General features: G+C 40.9%; 1 protein-coding gene across 3 annotated transcripts in view; it reads left to right on the top strand.

Moving 5' to 3' along the window:
- The first annotated feature begins 248 nt into the window (after positions 1-248).
- The window catches only part of Eya4 (EYA transcriptional coactivator and phosphatase 4), a 251764-nt gene continuing 234383 nt past the window's right edge, over positions 249-17629 (top strand). For all 3 annotated transcript variants that reach the window (XM_057762406.1, XM_057762407.1, XM_057762405.1), the window contains exon 1: positions 249-682. The gene's annotated coding sequence lies outside the window, so the exon portion shown is untranslated. The remainder of the gene's footprint in view (positions 683-17629) is intronic.

The raw sequence follows: 17629 nt of genomic DNA, 5'->3' as shown, positions 1-17629 counted from the left end.
AGATTACCGCGGCGCCACCAGAGACGCTCAAGGCCCGGGAGCCTCGGCGGTCCCCACGCGAGACCGCAAAAAAACGATGACAACAGGCACTTCTCCGAGATCGAATATAAAGGAAAGGCTTCTGAGCCCGCCACGGTCCTCTGCCCTTCCGGCTGCCTGCCGCGAGGCCCCCAGCAGCCACCCTACCCAAAAGTCGCCGGCGGCGACGTGCCCCCGCCTCTAGGCTCCAGTTCCGCGCGCAAGAGAGAAGCAGCCCGCGGCGCGGCGCACGCTCCGGCGGCTCCCGGCTTGCGCGCAAAACTTCCACCCGGACGGCGCCGGGCAGCAGCTGCCCTAGAGAAGGGACCAGGCTGCGGGGACCTGCGGAGGGACGCCCGGCGCGCGCGCTTTCTCTTTTCTTCTGCCTTCCCCACCGCTCGGCTGCCGGGACTTTTGGCTCCTCTCCTTTCCTCCTCCCCCCTCGCAGACGGCTCCCCCACCCCGCCCTGTTTCTCCCCCACTTGTGTAAGCTATTTGTTGGGGGTGGCCGAAAGGGATGTCCTGTTTTCACCAGAGACACAGCGCGAAGGGAAAACTTCGACACTGGAAGGAACGAGAGTAAATACCCAGATCGGACCCGCGGATTACGGGCTGGGACAGACAATTGAGCTTCAGGAGCCCAAGGCGGTCCAGGCCGCCAGAGGTGAGTACCCACTCTTCAAATAACCCGGTTTCTGGAGGTAAAGTGGTTCAAGATTTGGAAGGTTCCCAAACTGTCCCCTGGAAAGTGTGAGCGACTTTGTAATACGTTTGGAGATTCGGGGATGGAAGACGCGCGTCGAGAGAACGTGTGAGGCTTAGGGTTCTCCCCGGTGACCTAAAACCGGTCTCCCACGGCTAGGGCCGCTAGCACCTCAGAGGTGCGTTCTACTCAGAGGGACCCTCAATGACCCATAGGTCCCCAATAACCACTTTTCTCTGCCGCTGGGAGTCTGCGCAGCGGGCCCGGGACCCGGATAATCCTCGCAGCGTTCAGGGTGCAGACCATACCTGACTGCACCCCGCCCCCGTTTCTCCCAGGCGCCTGCACGAACCTCTCCCCACTCCCACCCTGTGACATTAAGTATTTTGTGATGACCGGCTACACCGAGCAAGGGTGGTACCCCAGTGTCCCCTGGAGGGCCAAGGGCGCCTGGGTGTGCGTGTAGCCGGGCGCGCGTGTACTCCGGGGCCAAGCTCTGATCGCCAGGTACCGGTCACCGTCTAAACAGCGGCAATCGCAAGTTAATAGTTTTTATGTGGCGTGGACGAATGTCTCCTGTAGTGTGCCAGGGTCTGTGAAATTAGAGGCGCCTTGTCGGAGGAATCGCTTTCATTGGCTCCAGGCGTGGATACCATGGAGCGATTCTAACTTCTCCAAACCAGAGGACCGTGTTGGGGAGAGCAGGTTTCTCCCCGAGCCGCTTGGGTCTGGGGAGGCCACGGGACTCGAGATTTGGAGCCTGGTGAAAAGAGACTCAGAGGCTGACCGTGTGAGCCTGTTTCAGTTCGCACCGCATAACAACCCAAACTTTTCATTTTATTTTTCTAGTAGCACTTAACTTTTTTTTTTTCTTTTCTTTGTATTCAAGATTCAGAACTACTCTCAGAAAAATTAGGGAGTTTTTGACCGGCTGAGCGGTAGCGAAACTTAGGGAGTACTGTTTGATTTTTTTCACCTTCTTCTTGGTTGGGGTTCACAGGCACCCATCTTTCAACTTCCCGGGAGGCTAACCGGGGTGGTGATTTGGGTGGGATCTGTGTGGCCTTTTCCTCCCTGGCTGCCGACAGCGCTGGAGTCATTCAGGAATCTTTATGAACTAGAGAACCGCGAGGAAGGTGCGCATCCCGGCGCAGGGACAACCTAAGTGGCCGCTAGTTCCAGGAACCTGTGTGTTTTGGTTTCTGCGCAGTTCCACGTGGAGCACCCCCGTGTGCGTGTGTGTTGTGTACTTGATCTGTGAGGAGGTAACAGGAGTCTCGTGTTCAAACCCAGTGGGCCCTTGGCCATTAATTTGCTTTCCTGGCTGTCATTACAGACACTTCCAAAATCTGATACCTAAGGAGATCCAACAGGTTGGGTTTCACATTAAGAGCCCATACTTAACAGTTTTCTTTCTTCCGTACCCGTTTTGGCTCAGCACTCTGGGATCAACGTTATTGTTGGAGTGAAATACATCTTCTCGAATATGGCATTTTGTTGCTCTTCCCTTAGCGATCGCCTTTTTGCACCTTAGGGCGTTTGCCAGTTTCAGTGCAGGCTCCTGGGGGACTTAGGTGGGAGTCTTTAGGAGCGTTTAGCAACTGCGCATTCCCATCAACAACTTCTGAAGTTTCATTTACCCGTGGGTGACTGACAGCATTCGAAACGGACCATGAGTTTTTGTTTGTTGCGTTTTCCCTCTTTTATTTAATTCTGTTTTATTTTTAAGACTTCTCTAGGACAAGATTTGTATTTGATATAACCTCCCAGTAAAGTTTTATATTTAAGCAGAAACGGTGCTACTTTTTTGTTTGCCTTTAAATAATGCAATGCATATGCTTATGTGTATATATGCATATATCTATATATACTCATACCTGAGAAACAAAAACTAGACGAGTCAGAAAGTAGAGAATTCTAAAACAAAGTACTTTGATACGTTTCATGGTGTGTTTTAAGAGGTTTGTATTCAAAGACATTTTGTACTTAAAAAAATAATATTATTCCAAGAAATAGAAGAGCAATAGCAACACAAGACAGGCTTGTGTGTGTTGAAGAACTGTCAGAACGCTGAGTTTGTGGCAAGAATGCTCAAAATAGATAGACATTCCTCACTTTGACAGCCCCGAAAAATTGTTCCACCTGATTCAAGGTTGTAGGGAACATTAGGGTAAAACATTTTTAGAGTAATGTCTGACCATGGGTGTGAAAAACAAACAAACAAACAAATAGCAGAACCTTCAACAGCAGCAGCAGCTTTGGCCGTAACAGAGCTGAGCTGGCTTCAAACCTCATATTCTTACAAGGACCAGACCTTGTCCTCCCACAAGTGAATGTCTGAAATAGGGAGGTTTTCAAAGTCTATTCACCTTTACGAAGCAGGTGAAAAATGAAGAGGCTTTCCCACTTTAAGAGCACCTCACCGAAGGGACTCTCCCAGCTATACATGGGAAACCGTTTGCGATTCTTCCCATTCACTGAACATTACAAAGGCTGGCTTCTCATTTCTAAGCTGTGCATGTGTGTTCACATGTAGGGTCATATTAGCTAACATGTTAAACTAAAAGAGCTTCAAAAGCCTACAATGTGTGAGAATAGATTGACTTAAGAACTATTTTATTCTCATTAAGAAATAGAGACATGGGTGTTTAGGCATTTTCTAGAAGCTGGATGAAAACCATAGAAAAGTTTCTTTTTCAAGAAATATTTGCAGGTGGGTGGTTTGCCATTTTAGTGCGCGCGCGCGTGTGTGTGTGTGTGTGTGTGTGTGTGTGTATTATCCCTCTCTGGTTTAAAAATAACATATTCTTCATCTCTAAATTTTCTTTTATTTATATTGTGATTTATGGTGTAAATAAATTTTACGTAGCAATGGGAAATACAGTGTCCAGTTTCATGTTTTTCGTCACTGGTGCAAGTTCTGCATGGCTGATGCCATGTCTAAAAATATATTTATGTGGCTTGGCACTTCATTTATTAAATGTGATGAACCAGAGTTAAATCGTGTAGAAATTTTGAAAGGGTAAGATGATAGAAAAATCTGTGGCGGTTGGTAGAAAAGTTGGGGTTTTGGAAAATGCACATTCTAACTTTTAGATAATAAAATTAAAGTTTTTTTCACTGTCATGCAGGGGGAAGCCCACAGGTTTTATGCAGAATTTAAGAACAAAGATAACCCTTTTGAGATTCAGTGGAGTGCTAAGCAATTTAGGAATTGTGAGCATTTATTATGTTTTTGCATTATCTTCACTCTCACTCTTTTCTTTACTGGGTAAGCTTAAGAACACTCAGCATTCAGTAAGAACAGGCCCCCTCCCGGGGAGTTTATTCACCATAGTTCTGTAGTGCAGCTGCTGATCATATTTCATGGAGCTGTTAAAGCACTTAAAACCTAAAATTAGGTACTGTCTGGTTGTAAATATTTCACATCCCTCATTTGAGAAACAAACAGAAAAGTCTGCCATCAAAAGTACGGAGTCCCATCACGGAAGAGCTGGGCAGACCTTTACCAATGGCTTAGCTATCTTCTGGGCGAGAATAAGACCCTGACAGTTTCTTTTTCGAATGAATATTCCCCTTCCACATTCTCAACTCTTACACTGTGTGTCTCAGTCGAGTATCTTAAGCTAATTGTATTCAGAAGTACAGTTGGGGGATTTTATTACAATGGTTACTAGGTGAAGGAAATCAACACCACCCGGAATGGATAGCGGTGGTGTGTACAGGCTCCTCTTATGGAATTTTCCTGGTGAACTTAGAAACGACATGCTCTTTCAGGCATTTGCCCTCCAGATGGGTTAGGTACAAGAGCGTGTTGAACTGTTCCTATGTTCAGCTCTGCGTCTCACAGCTTGATGTGTTTGAGTGCAAGGAATTGAATATTCATTAAATTGTGCATGGAGCCAAACTTGGCGTCATTTAGCCAGAACTTGAGTGGAAGAAAATAAACAAGAGTCACATATTCAGAAGTCTCACAAGTCACTCTGCTGGCTTTAAGAGGTCTGGAGACTTTGTAAACATTACTGTCACTTAATATTGCTGTGGCATAGCACATTAGAGTGTGCCCTAGTGATGTGTCCCTTTCCTCTGAACTTCCTGTGTTTTATTTTTGCTCTACCCATGTGTTTGTTGTAGAGGGGTGCAAAAAATACCCGAGCACACCACTATCCATGCCCTCCTTTCTCTTTTCCAGAAAACGAGATGACACTGATTAATTTTAAAAACAGAAACCGTTTTGAACCATCAAGCTCACATTTATAGGGAAGGGTAAGACGGTTCCGGAGAGCTGCCTCCAAGTCTCACATGACCTTTACTGTCATTCAAAAGCGCTAATTGATCTTAGCACTGACCTAATAGTATAGTTTGATATTTGAAACCTGTCAGTATTGGCCTAGCCTTTTTCTCAGCCTCCAGTTTCAGTACATGGTCGATAAAGAAAGACGGTGTATAAAAACATCAGAAATGTTTTCCCCTATCAAACAATAAATGCAATGTATATGATAAAATATACCCATAATTTAAACCATTTTTACATAGCAATAAGGTATTTCATTTAATATCTTTTCAGGCCACAGAAAAAAAGAACCATGTTGTCATATTAGAACATTTAGAACTATCTGATAAGTTGTTTTGTTGGGTTGGAAGACAGTGTCTGTTATCACATTTGAATATTTTCAAACCGAAGTCTCATTGTACCAGTATGATGTAGATGTCAGGAAATTTTATATTTAAGGTTATATTTTCTTAAGTATGTTTATATCTTAAAGTATGCTTTTAAATAAAAACAACCAAGGGTTGCCAGATAGCTCCCATTGCAAGTCAGCATCCAGCGGGCTCATCAGGACCTTTCTGATGGGTTAGCTAGCAACACTGTTTTCCACAGTTTATGGGTTTAGCTAACCTTCATCCTTTCAGGTACGCTGTGAATGAGTGAAGCTGATGCTTTTATTTATCCCATTTTGCTGGTGAATATTTTGAGGTCCAGTTTTATAGCAACAGAATGAAGCCAAGATCCTAACTTCTCAGTGTGACCTGCCACCCTTCTCCGCAAGCAGCAGGCTAGGCACTTGCTCCCACCAGCTCTGTGTGGGACTTTTATTCATTACCTAAAAGAAACTAGATATTAGGAAAATAAGCTTAATTGTACATTGCATTGTAGCTGTCCTTGAAATCGAAATTGTACCTCTAATTTTGTGATGTTGTTTAAAACAGGCCACAAAATGTAATGAACTGAAACATCTTTAAATGTCCATGTATTTTATATATTTATTTATTTGTGTGTGTGTACGTGTGTGTGTGTGTTTCTGAGTACAGGCTAGAAGACAACTTGTGGGAGTTGGTTCTCTCTTACTACCAACTAGCCAACTAGGTTCCAAGATGGAACTTGAGTCTTCTTCAGTGTTGGTGGCAAGTGTCTTTTCAGTGAGCCATCTCACCAGGACCTTCAATGCCTATGTAAGAAAACATAAATAACAGTCAGCAAGGGCTTGGTCCAAACAGCCCAAATCAGAAAGGTTGATGATAAATACCGAGCCTGTGGAAACACTGCAATCATCAAGAGTTCAAGACCATCTCTGTGGAATATTTAATTTACATGTAGAATTTTCTTTGCTTCTCATGCTTTAGCCTTTGGTTTTACGTCATCAGTTTTCTTGTTGCTGTCGCTGCTCAAGCTTGAAACCTGACTAAGAATCAATCCACACCTTTATGTTAAGCCAACTAGCAAGGAACAAAATGCCCAAGTGTGTGCATTGGGTTTCTAGAGGAAGCTTAAATTGTAAGGGTCCCAGACCTATTTCACAAGTCCTTTAAATTTATGTGATTATTATGCTTTGCATGTATAAGTTTTCTCTCTAGGTGAACATTTTTCCCTACTAATACCTCTTTTAAAACCTTAATGTATTTTTATGGGAAGTCAGTGGTTCTCACTGTTATGTATTTATCTACTTAGCATCAGGCCCCTTTTATTCAAATAAAAGCTGGCATGTGCCTGCCAGGGAGATGTCAGGGCTCTGTGTGACTCAGAAGGGCATAGCCTAAGAATTGCTCACCATGCTCACCTTTCACCCTCAGTGCCCTTGGAACACTCTACAAGAATTTCTGGGTGTATGGAAAGTATTGCAAAAACGACAAGCCTTTTTATGACAGACAGTTCAGGGTACCTGCTCAAGTATCTACACAGTGTATCCTCTTGAAAAGTGATGGAGTGAGCCTCTAGTTACAGTTATTGGAGAGGCTGAGGCAGGAGGATCACATGAACTATTTTTGACCTCATGACCTGGAGGTTGGCTGCGTCATGTAAGGAGACCCTATCTCACAACAAGCAAGCAAGCAAGCAAGCAAGCAAGCAAGCAAGCAAGCAAGCAAGCTCTCAACTCTCACAGAATATCCATCTTAGTACTTCAGCAAAGGCTCTGCTCACTTGACTGTAACTAGAACATTCTACTCACTGATTTCTGACTTTAACACTGAGAACTTAAAAACCAGTGCAAATGTTCTCCATGTGCAGTTTCTTGTCTTGCTGAGGCAGGATGTGAACCTTAGGTACCTCTGTGTGGGCATTCCTGGAACAGTCCTTTAAAGTCTTCATGGAGACTTTATCACCGACTTAAATTCATTTGACTTGATTTTCATGTAAATTATTGCCGCTGTTTTTATTATTCTTTCCCCCTTTCTTTGCAAAACGGAAGGGGTATTTCTCCCAAAAGACTTCAATTAAATCATAAAAATTTATATTCATATGCTATTAAGTTTAATTCTGCTCACAAAAGCAACAGCATTAAGGTTGAAATTCTATCTTTAACCAACTAGGTGTACCTCATACCAAGGAGGCCTAATTTAGACAAGGTCGTATATACAATTCACAGACCTCTGCATATTCCCCAAGGAGTCATCTTTTCATTACATTTCATCTCTGGCTTTGAACCCCCTAGCGTTCCAAGAGTTGAAAAGACCCAAATATTACGATTAAGAGGTTGTGTTTTTCTAACATAACATTCCCAGTATGCTGAAAAGGAGTCATGTCTTGGAGAATCTACAGATCTCTTCCTTAGCTAATCCTTTTCCCCAAGCTTTTGTACCTGGATGCAAATGTCTATTCATATGCGGGTATGACCTAGGACATTTTAGACAAATTTAATCACAATGTGGGTAAGTCACATTCAAATTTCCTACTGCAAGTCTGCCTACTGTAAGCTCAAACTGTGTTTCTGGTAGGTAACTAAGAATGTACATCTTGGGCTGGGAAGATATCTCAGAAGAGAAACTGAATTTAGTCCAGCCCCATAATCCACATTTTAAGAAATGTGGTGGGGTGTGGCAATATGCATTTGTAATTTCAGGGCTTGGGGCACAGCAAGTGGATCCTTGAAGGCTTACTAGCCAATCAGCTTAGACTATTTAGCAAGCTAGGGCAGTGAGAGACCATGACTCAAAAGAAAGGTGGACAGCACCTGAAGAGTGACTGCCCTTTGACTTTCATATTACACATCAGCACATGCATGTATACATGCACACAGAGGAGCATGCACTTACAAACACAATAAAATCTCAGTAAATATACCGAGACTGAGAGATTGTTTTTATGTGAACCTTATGGAGGTAAGATGATGGTAATATTTTGTTCTGTTTTGATAGGATCAAAAGAATTTTAATTTAGTTTTATTAAATAGTATTAGTTGTTGCTTTTAGTTATTAAAGACTTTCTTCATAGAAGTTGACTAAACGTTTTGGCACTTGAAAATGCCTTTTAAATGCTTTTAAGCATTAGTACTACTGAAGACATGCAAAAATTAACATGAGATGAAGAACTTTACCTCCACTACTCCAGATATGTTGAAGATGCTGAGACTTTTTGTGCTTTATCCTGTTTTCACACCTTTCTCTCAGAATGTTTAGCACAATGGTTTAGTCACTGTAACTAACTCAGCAGGTTTAAACCATATTGGATGGACACTGGTTCTGTATAGACTTGGCCACAGTATTCTTTGTCATAGTAAGAATAATTGTGACATATTAATGCTTCTCCTGGACTGTAAATTTCATCTTCTTCTAAGAGTTTCTTACTCCTCAAAGATTCATATTTGGATTACAGTTATTTTCAAGTCCTGCTATAGTAAAATTTCTGCAGAAAACTCTCTGTCGCCTACAAGGCAAATTCCAGAATTCCCAACAGGATCTGCAGTGTCCTTCTTGCTTAGAACATTGACAAGACTGCCATTTTCCTCTCTCAACAAGCGCTCACAAGACATCCCTCTAGCCACAGGGAAAACTGCACTTCTCAAAACCACTTAGGCCACTCCCACTTTGTGTCTTTGTACATATGATCTTAACTTCTCTGTAAGTTTTCTTTGCCTCTCTACCTTCTGATTCTACTTTCTTCCCAAGATTTGAAATGCAAAGTATTAATTACTTCCTTCAGAGCCCAAGTCGGATACTTCTTTTTCTTTCCTCCAAAGGCACATAGTTTTTAACCTTTAGCATAACACTTGGCATGTTGACTAGAAGCACATTGCTGTCTGAAGTCTATTCAAGAGGAGAACTAGTTGGAGGTCTCTGCTGTGTTTGTCAACATCTCCAGCACATGGCGTATTGTTTGATACATCAGTCTGTGGCAGTAACATTTCCTCTGAGTGAAAGAGTAAAGGAAGTGTGTGGGAGAGAGCAACGGTACTGAGAAGCAACAGCCATCCTTGCCATGAGACTGGTAGCAGTGGGGGAAAAAAACCAACCAACCAACCAACCAACCAATCAACCAACCAACCAACCAGCCAGCCAACCAACCAGCCAGCCAGCCAACCAACCAACCAACCAACCAACCAGCCAGCCAGCCAGCCAGCGAGCCAGCCAGCCAGCCAGCCAGCCAGCCAGCCAGCCAGCCAGCCAGCCAGCCAGCCAGCCAGCCAGCCAGCCAACCAACCAGCCAGCCAGCCAGCCAGCCAGCCAGCCAGCCAGCCAGCCAGCCAGCCAGCCAACCAACCAACCAACCAACCAACCAACCAACCAACCAACCAATCAACCAACCAACAAACAAACAAAAAACATGACCATTGCATGGCTGGAAAACTTATGAGCAACTTCAGAGATTTCGGATATTGACCCACTAGAATTGGAGCCCTGAATCTGGAACAAGACCTAGACAATGTGCTGTGTGTGTATATATACATATGCATGAATATTTATGCACCCCTGTGTGTGCATACATGTATGCGCATGTGTACACTTGTGCGCACACACACATGCATGTGTGAGCCCATGTGTGTATGTGTGCATGTGTAAGAGCATGTGCAGGAAGAATTGTTCACATGTGTGATATTTACCCAAGTATTGGTAACTCAGTGCTTTAGTGGGTAAGAGAAAAATTCTGAAAATGTGGGCATTTCATGGAACTTTAAAATGTGAGGGACCCAAATCCTAAGCATAATGGGAACCAGGGATGTGGCTGCTTGGGTTCAAGTTCCAGTTCTGATAATAAAAAAAAAAGCTTCAAAAAAGCTCATTCAATGCTTCATATGATTTTGGCTCCTTTCTTGTGTGCAGTAGAACTTGCTGCATGAGTTTTTAAATGAGGATTACATAGGTACACCTATATAAACCACGAGGACTGATATCTCACATGAGTGGTGTGATGTTGTGTACCACTCCGGAGAACACTTACAATGATTCAGATAGACTTGTAAGGAGTTTCCTTCTTTGACCTTACATTGTGAACCCAAACTGTCTTTAATTGTGGAAATTGGGCATTCTGGGGTCGTCTTGGTAAATCTGAGGTTGTATTTGGATCTCTTTTGAAAATTCAGCCTACACAACTTACATTGTGTGATTTTTTAAATAAAAAACCAAATATTTACATTCCAACTCTCTCATTCTATTTGGGCTTGAATTAATGTGGTTCCTTAACTAAGATAAACAATTATAAATACACTATACAGTAATGCTATTATTTTATGACTAAGACCTGTGTCTCCTACTTGCGTTTTGAAGCCGAAGGTATTGATTGACTAAACAAAGGCACACGTTTTCAATAATTCGTGGATGTGATGAACTCCATGTAAACTTAAGAAAAACTTTAGGTGCTGCTTGCCTCCTCAGTGAGAGCAGAAAATGATTAACGTCTCTGTTTCCACAATTTGCCACTCAGTCCTTGGATTGCTATCTAATGGACTGTGAGAAACAGACAAAAGAGTGGGAAGCTAACTGGCTGCCTCTCAAAGTGCAGCCCCTGAGCGTAGCTGCATGCATCTGTACACATGTGATACAATGGATGCATCTTCTGACCCCGCCGCATTACTATGTTTAGATCATAGCTTCTCAGATTCTGATTATTGGGGTTTAGGAGTGGAGCATTTGTTCAGGGAGTGTTTTCTTGAGCATGTTAGGACCCTGGCTTTATTACTAGATTCCGGAGACCCTGTCTCCTGAGAAATGGCAGTGTTTCTGGAGACGATTCAGTGTACTCCATAGTACAAAATGTGTTCCTGGTTGCGAACACACAGCCTAAGCAGATCTTCGTATCTCTTAATATAGTGAAAAGATTCCCAGAACTCTGCCTAAGAAGATTGTTCTACTTCCAGTCAAGTGTGGAGAATCCTAATTCCTTCCTCCTGAGTTTAAATACAAATGCAAACAATTCTCATTGGTCTGTGTTGATAGCTGAATTTCACACAGAGAGGATTTACAGATAAGCTTAGGCGGGTCGACCATCTTCAGCATATTTTCCTTTTCAGTATTTTTGTGTGCGTTGGGGTGGGGGGCTGACTTTCTGGGAGGAGATTCCTGGAGTAAATATTTATTTGAAGTACCTCTGCTAATTCTTCTTCTCATTGTCACTGTTTTTCTTCGCAGACACCCTTTACTTGCTTTGTAATAATGACAATTGCCCAAATATCTATCCATTTGTATGAACAAAATATTCAATAATAAGAAACTCTTTACTTTCTTTAGGGTATAGTGTCACAAAGGATGTTTTATACTGATAGCAAAATCAAAATACTTGATGAATTGAAAGATTCATCCATTTGTAATAAAAAAAATTCAAATAGAGGTGGGTACCACCCAGTAGTAGGGTACTTGCCTAGGATGTACAAGGCTCTGTGTTTGATACTTATGGGAGGGCATGGCAGAAACAGAGAGAGATGTAGAAAGGCAAACACGCATACAGGGACAGAGAGAGAAAAAGAATAGAGGAAGAGAGAGGGGGGAGAAAAATGCAGGGGTTGCAGGTACATGGTGCCACTACACTGAACACAAAGAACTTTTTGAAAATAGCTTTCAGTTTGTACCACAAGTTTATAAATGTGAATTTAGTAACAATTGTACAACTCTGAAGAAAGGAATAATTAAGAATACTACATTAAAAAATATTCTGTTGAGGTGGTACCAAACCTAAGTTTTTACTGTCTAGATCTATAAGGCTGCTGTTTAACATACAGTTTATTTGAGTTGATGTGGACCAACTGGAAGCCAGGCTACAGTCTGGGCATTTCCCCTGAACTTGTTAGGCACTGAGGGAAGACTTGAATAGGAGGAAACAAAACAAAATCTGAGTGAGGATGACTGGGTCTCCAGCTCTGAGATGAGCAGGAACATTATTTTGAACAGTGAAATTTTACTGTTATAAATACAGGATCACACTCACATTCTTATGAGCTCAGAACAGTATATGATTATTTTTAAACCTTATAAACTAGTGACTAGAAAGGTTTCTGAAACCCCACACTATGTATTGTCTTAAGTAGATTTACTTTCTTTATATTGAGCTATGAGTCATGTCACATGGACAGTATCAAACGGACCTAGAGATTTCACATTATTCCACTAATTGATACTCATGTAGAAGGCTCATAGAGAAACTTGATCACACAAAGAGAAAGAGAGAAGTGGGAGGAAGAGAAGGAGAGAGAGAGAGATCTTCTGTGGCTTATAATTACAACCTTTGAGTAGAGTTTTAGGGAAGAAACTGACTGCAAACTGAGTTCACGGTATGTGACCAAAGCATCTTTCTAAGAGAATCAGGATCTTGAATACATACCTCATAACGAGGAGTGAAGTAGATGCTGAGGAACCCAATATAGATGGGGCCATGATGGAGTGGTTGGGTTGGGAGTGATTTAAGGGCTTAAATGAGGGGCTTTTGGACTTGGAGGGAGAGTTCTGCCTTATACATTGACAGGAAGCCCAAAGAAGACACAGCAAACCTCATGCCCATCCAGGCACTTTATGCCAGACATTGAACAGGAAACCTGGTAGCTGCTGAGGCACTGGAGAACAGCCAAAAACCCAGAGGTTCTGTTTTTCCAAATGAGCACTTCCCTGGTTCATAAATCAGAAAATACCCCAGAGTATTTAACTCCTGTATCTACTTTCCCAGGTTGGTTTCTTGCACTGTATGTTTGAATGTGGAGAGATTTACTGATTTTTAGAATTTTTTCAGAAGGGGTATATAATACAAGCAGTCACTTCCTTTTCTTTCCCTGGGTTTTTTTTTTTTCTTCTTTTACTCCCCTGCCTTCTACTGTCCAAACTCCCTTAGCCCACCTACCTCTTTCTCTTTGCTTCCTATCTGGGCAAAAACATATATCAGCTGTCAAGGTTAGCTCAAATATCACTTCCTCTGGGAAGTCTTCCCTAATGCTTGGGAAGAATTAATTCTTTTCTCTGTAATACTACAACATTCTGTAGAGGCTATTAATATAATGGCATATTGCATTGGGCTTAATTGCATTTGAATTTGTCTGCTAGAGAAATTCTGAGCTCACTGACAAGAAAGACCACATCTTTGGTCCTCTGTACCCGCTACAATGGAAATATTGATGGTAATTGAGTAGCTGGACTAGTGCATGTGTGCTTTCTAAGAATGTATGCTAAGCTAGATAGCCACAAGAAATGAATCCTGTTTATGGTTTAGAAGATTAATTAATTTTCTATTGCTTATAGTCATGGAAATCATTTGTTGTCTATTACCTGTTTTAAATTATTTAAATATTTTTTTTAATGCCAAAGTAGGGCTACTTTTCTAGTGGAAGAAAAACACCCATCATAAACTGGCATTTTAAGTCAACTGAAAGATTTCTCATTGAGGAACCATGGCGTTCATACTTCTCAACTTCTCATCTCTTCAAGAATCAAACATTGACTTCTTCAGTTGCTTTCTGACGAAATACAATTTATGTCATTTTAAAGAACAAAATGCTTAACCTGCAGAATTAAGGATTTCATCTGAGAGGAAGTGTGCATTTCTGTCAGTGTTTCAAACCTAGAACCCAGATCTCCCTGATGTGTGAGAAGTACATGAAGTTGTTGGTGAGAGGAGTTAAGTCTTTGTTCAAGTTTCTTGTGGTTTGTTTTTAGGCATTTTCCACAGAGAGATGAGCAAGACCCTTCAAAACCACAAACTTGCTTATGTAGGGGGAAAAAACCCTTCCTGTGTCCAAAAATAACATTAAATTAAGACTATTGTTTCCAATAGCCTCAAAAATTGTGGTTTTACTTCCTGGTCTGCACCATCACAGATGAAGTACGCGTTTGCACTGCATCACAATGAAGCAAAGCTGTTCACAGGCAGAGGAGGAGCAGAAGAATGGGCAGGGCCTAACCGTTCCATTTTTTTTTAATGCTTCAGTAAGTGACAGTAAATAAGTTGATAAAAACAAAGCTAGAAAAAATAAATATAGAACCCAGTGCCTTAGACAGTATGCATGATGCTTCGTTTGTGTCTGACACGGAGTCACAGACTGGAGTCCGAATAGCTAGCTGTGTGCATGTCCAAACTCTGCTTCTCATGAGCCACAGTTGCAGTAGGAGTGACAGCAGCAGTAACTGCCTCATGGAACTGAGAGAAAGGATAATTGAGGTTGTGCAGGGTAGACAGTTGGTTCAGTACCAGGACCAGGTTCCTTTATAAAATTTTTTTGAATAAACTAATGGATGTATTTACTATTCTGCCTTTCCCAAAAGAACCAGTGTTACAATGCATACCACTAAAGCCAGTTCTTTGACTGTAATCAGTCTTTTTTTTTTTTTAAAAAAAAAAAACATACTAACCATAGTTGTTGCAACATTGAAACAAAGACCCTGAAGGGTTACTATGCCCTGCAACCCTGGACAAGTTACCTGTGAGGAGTAACTGGAAAGGGACAGGAGATAGAGTCCTACTGTTTCAGTGTTCTGTTAACTGATAAGAGACACCATCACCAAGGCAGCCCTTACAAAAGAAAATATTTGTTTGGGGCTTCCTTACAGTTCCAGAGGGTTAGTCCATTATCATGGTGGGGGGCATGATGGTACTCAGACAGATGTGCAGAAGAAATTCAGAATTCTATATCCAGATCTTCCATCAACAGGAAGAGAGAGCCTCTGAGTCTGATTTCAGCTTTTGAAAAACCTCAGACCCCATCTCCAGTGGCATCTCTCCTCTGACAAGACCACATCTCCTAATTCTTCCAAAGAGTGCACTTCCTGGTGGTCAAGCATTCAAATCTGTGAACTCATGGGAGTCGTTTTTATTCAAACTACCACATCTACAATGTTCATGATTTTATTCTTTGTTTGCTAGCTAGCGACATGGATATGTCTATTAAACAAAAATTCAGCAGGTGTCAACTTTTGTGCCTTTTGCAAATATTTATGTGCATATTTTGGTGTGTGTGTATGTGTGTGTGCACACTCATGGTGAAGATTCTGGTCAACCTCGTGCATCATTCCTCTGTAGCTATCTACTTTGTTTTTTGAGGCAGGGTCTCTCACTGGGACATGTTGTGAACTTGCCTCCCTCTCCCCAGAGCTGAGATTATAAGCATTTGCTACAATGCTTGTCTTTAGTGTAGATACTACGATCAAACTAAGATTCTGATAGTTGTGCAGCCAGCACTTTGCTTAGTGAGTTATCTTTCTGGCACTTGATTTGTGCATCTATTGTGTATATATTATACTTTATTACTCTGTTAAAAATGAGAATATATTTAGAGTAAAGATTGAATTTTGTACTCTTTTCCTTTTCTACCAATCAAGGTAAGGTATTCCTTGGTTTGCTTCATTTTTTACTTTTTTTTTTGGGTTTGATAAAACACACAAATAAAAGAACTAAAGGAAGATATAACTTATTTAAATTTCTATTGCCAGGCAAACTCATTGATTTTCTTAAAACTTGTTTTTGCTATATTGAAATTTGAACATCCCCCCCCCACTTCACTGACCCTATATCAGTACATATATACAGTTTTGAATGCTTCTATTTACTGTATACATGGTTTCAGAATCTAACTGCCCCTCTCTCATATGTACTTGGATTTGCATCCAGGTTTTTATTATTTAAAAGAGTTTCAGTTATTTTTTTTTTCTGTGCTGGGGTTAAATTCAGGGCCTGCACATGCTTCATAGAAGCTCAGTGTGCTAAATTCCAGTCCTTTGGTGATGATCTTTACATGGCTTTCTGTACGCTTGCCAAATTCTCCTATAGTTGAAAAAGATGAATATGGGATTAGTAGGTGAAGGCATATGTGCATTTTTCACAAAGGTTGACAAGATGCTTTGGAGAAAAAGTTTTCTATACTGCACATCAGGAGAAAGCTTGCTATACTGCACATCTGTGTGATCTGAGGTCTCCCTCAGAAAAGCCAACTGCAAAAATATTTTAGCATTGTAAATATTGATATTTCGGTTAACAAGAATATTTATGAAACTGGATTTTTGAGATACATATGCTCATTGTACAAGGGTTAGGAAAAATAAACTTTTTAACCATGCACATAAAAATATGTGTGGTTGCTGGGTGGTGGTGGTGGTGCTCACCTTTAATCCTATCATTTGGGAGGCAAAGGCAAGCAGATCTCTGTGAATTCGAGGTAGTCTGGTAACCAAAATAAGATTCAGGACAGCTAGGGCTGTTACACAGGGAATTCTTTCTTGAAAGACAAAACAAGACAAAACAGAACAAAAATGTATGGTAGATATAACTGTTAAGATAAGAATATTATGCTCAATTTCATAATATCCATTGTTTATATTTATAGTTCTTGAATTGGTAATAAAATATATATCAGTGTATGTTGTATTAAAGTTTTTACTTAACAGTGTCCTTATCAGATTATTTAGAGTTGTCTCCAATTGATATGATTGAGGAAAGCTTATGGGGAATTATATTGTTACTGCTTTATTTAGGATCTGTTGTGTGTCAGACATGGTCCAAAGTATCATACATATAATTTTAAAAAAGTTTAACTTATAAATATGTAGATATGATAGTAATGTGGATTGCCTCATTTGGAGGATGTTAATAATATTAGTATGTGTGAAACAATCAACCATGTTGTATTCATCAATTTATAAATCTGAAAATATAATCTTTTCCATATCAAGATTAAACTAATGTATCCAAATATGAGAAATTACTTCTTGATCTTGGTTATCAGAATGCAATCAATATGCAAAATTTAAAACAACATTTATCAATGCTGTTCTTTATGAACGGACTCTTATGTTAGATTCTTTATATGCAGATAATTCATTTTCCACAGTTCTGATTAAGATTATAGTTGACTTTCAATGGTTATCTAGAGCCTTTAAAGATCCATCCAACTCAAAATAGCTAACATATTCCTTCAGTGTTGGAAAAATATGGCTATCAGTTTTTGTGTTTTTTTTCCCCTGCAGAATTTCCTGTTATTCTAAGGGATTCACTAGGACTTATGCACATAAAACTGAAAGTTATATTACTGTAGGGAGATCGCTCTGAGCCCCTGAGAAGGAGTGCTCTTGCTAACTTAAGTACGGCATGTATGTAGAATAGCTAACATTTTCCTCCCAAGAAATTTCATGTATGCAGTTAAAACACTCTTAAATTGATTAAGGGTTTGTTCTATGTTTCCAGAAGCACTCAAGAGTACTTTTATGGTTATAAGAGTAGAGTGCGTT

Source organism: Chionomys nivalis, chromosome 2 (assembly GCF_950005125.1).
Source record: "Chionomys nivalis chromosome 2, mChiNiv1.1, whole genome shotgun sequence".
NCBI classification, from domain to species: Eukaryota; Metazoa; Chordata; class Mammalia; order Rodentia; family Cricetidae; genus Chionomys; species Chionomys nivalis.
The sequence above is the reverse complement of the archived record's forward strand: the minus strand, read 5'-3'. Positions and strand labels throughout refer to the sequence as shown.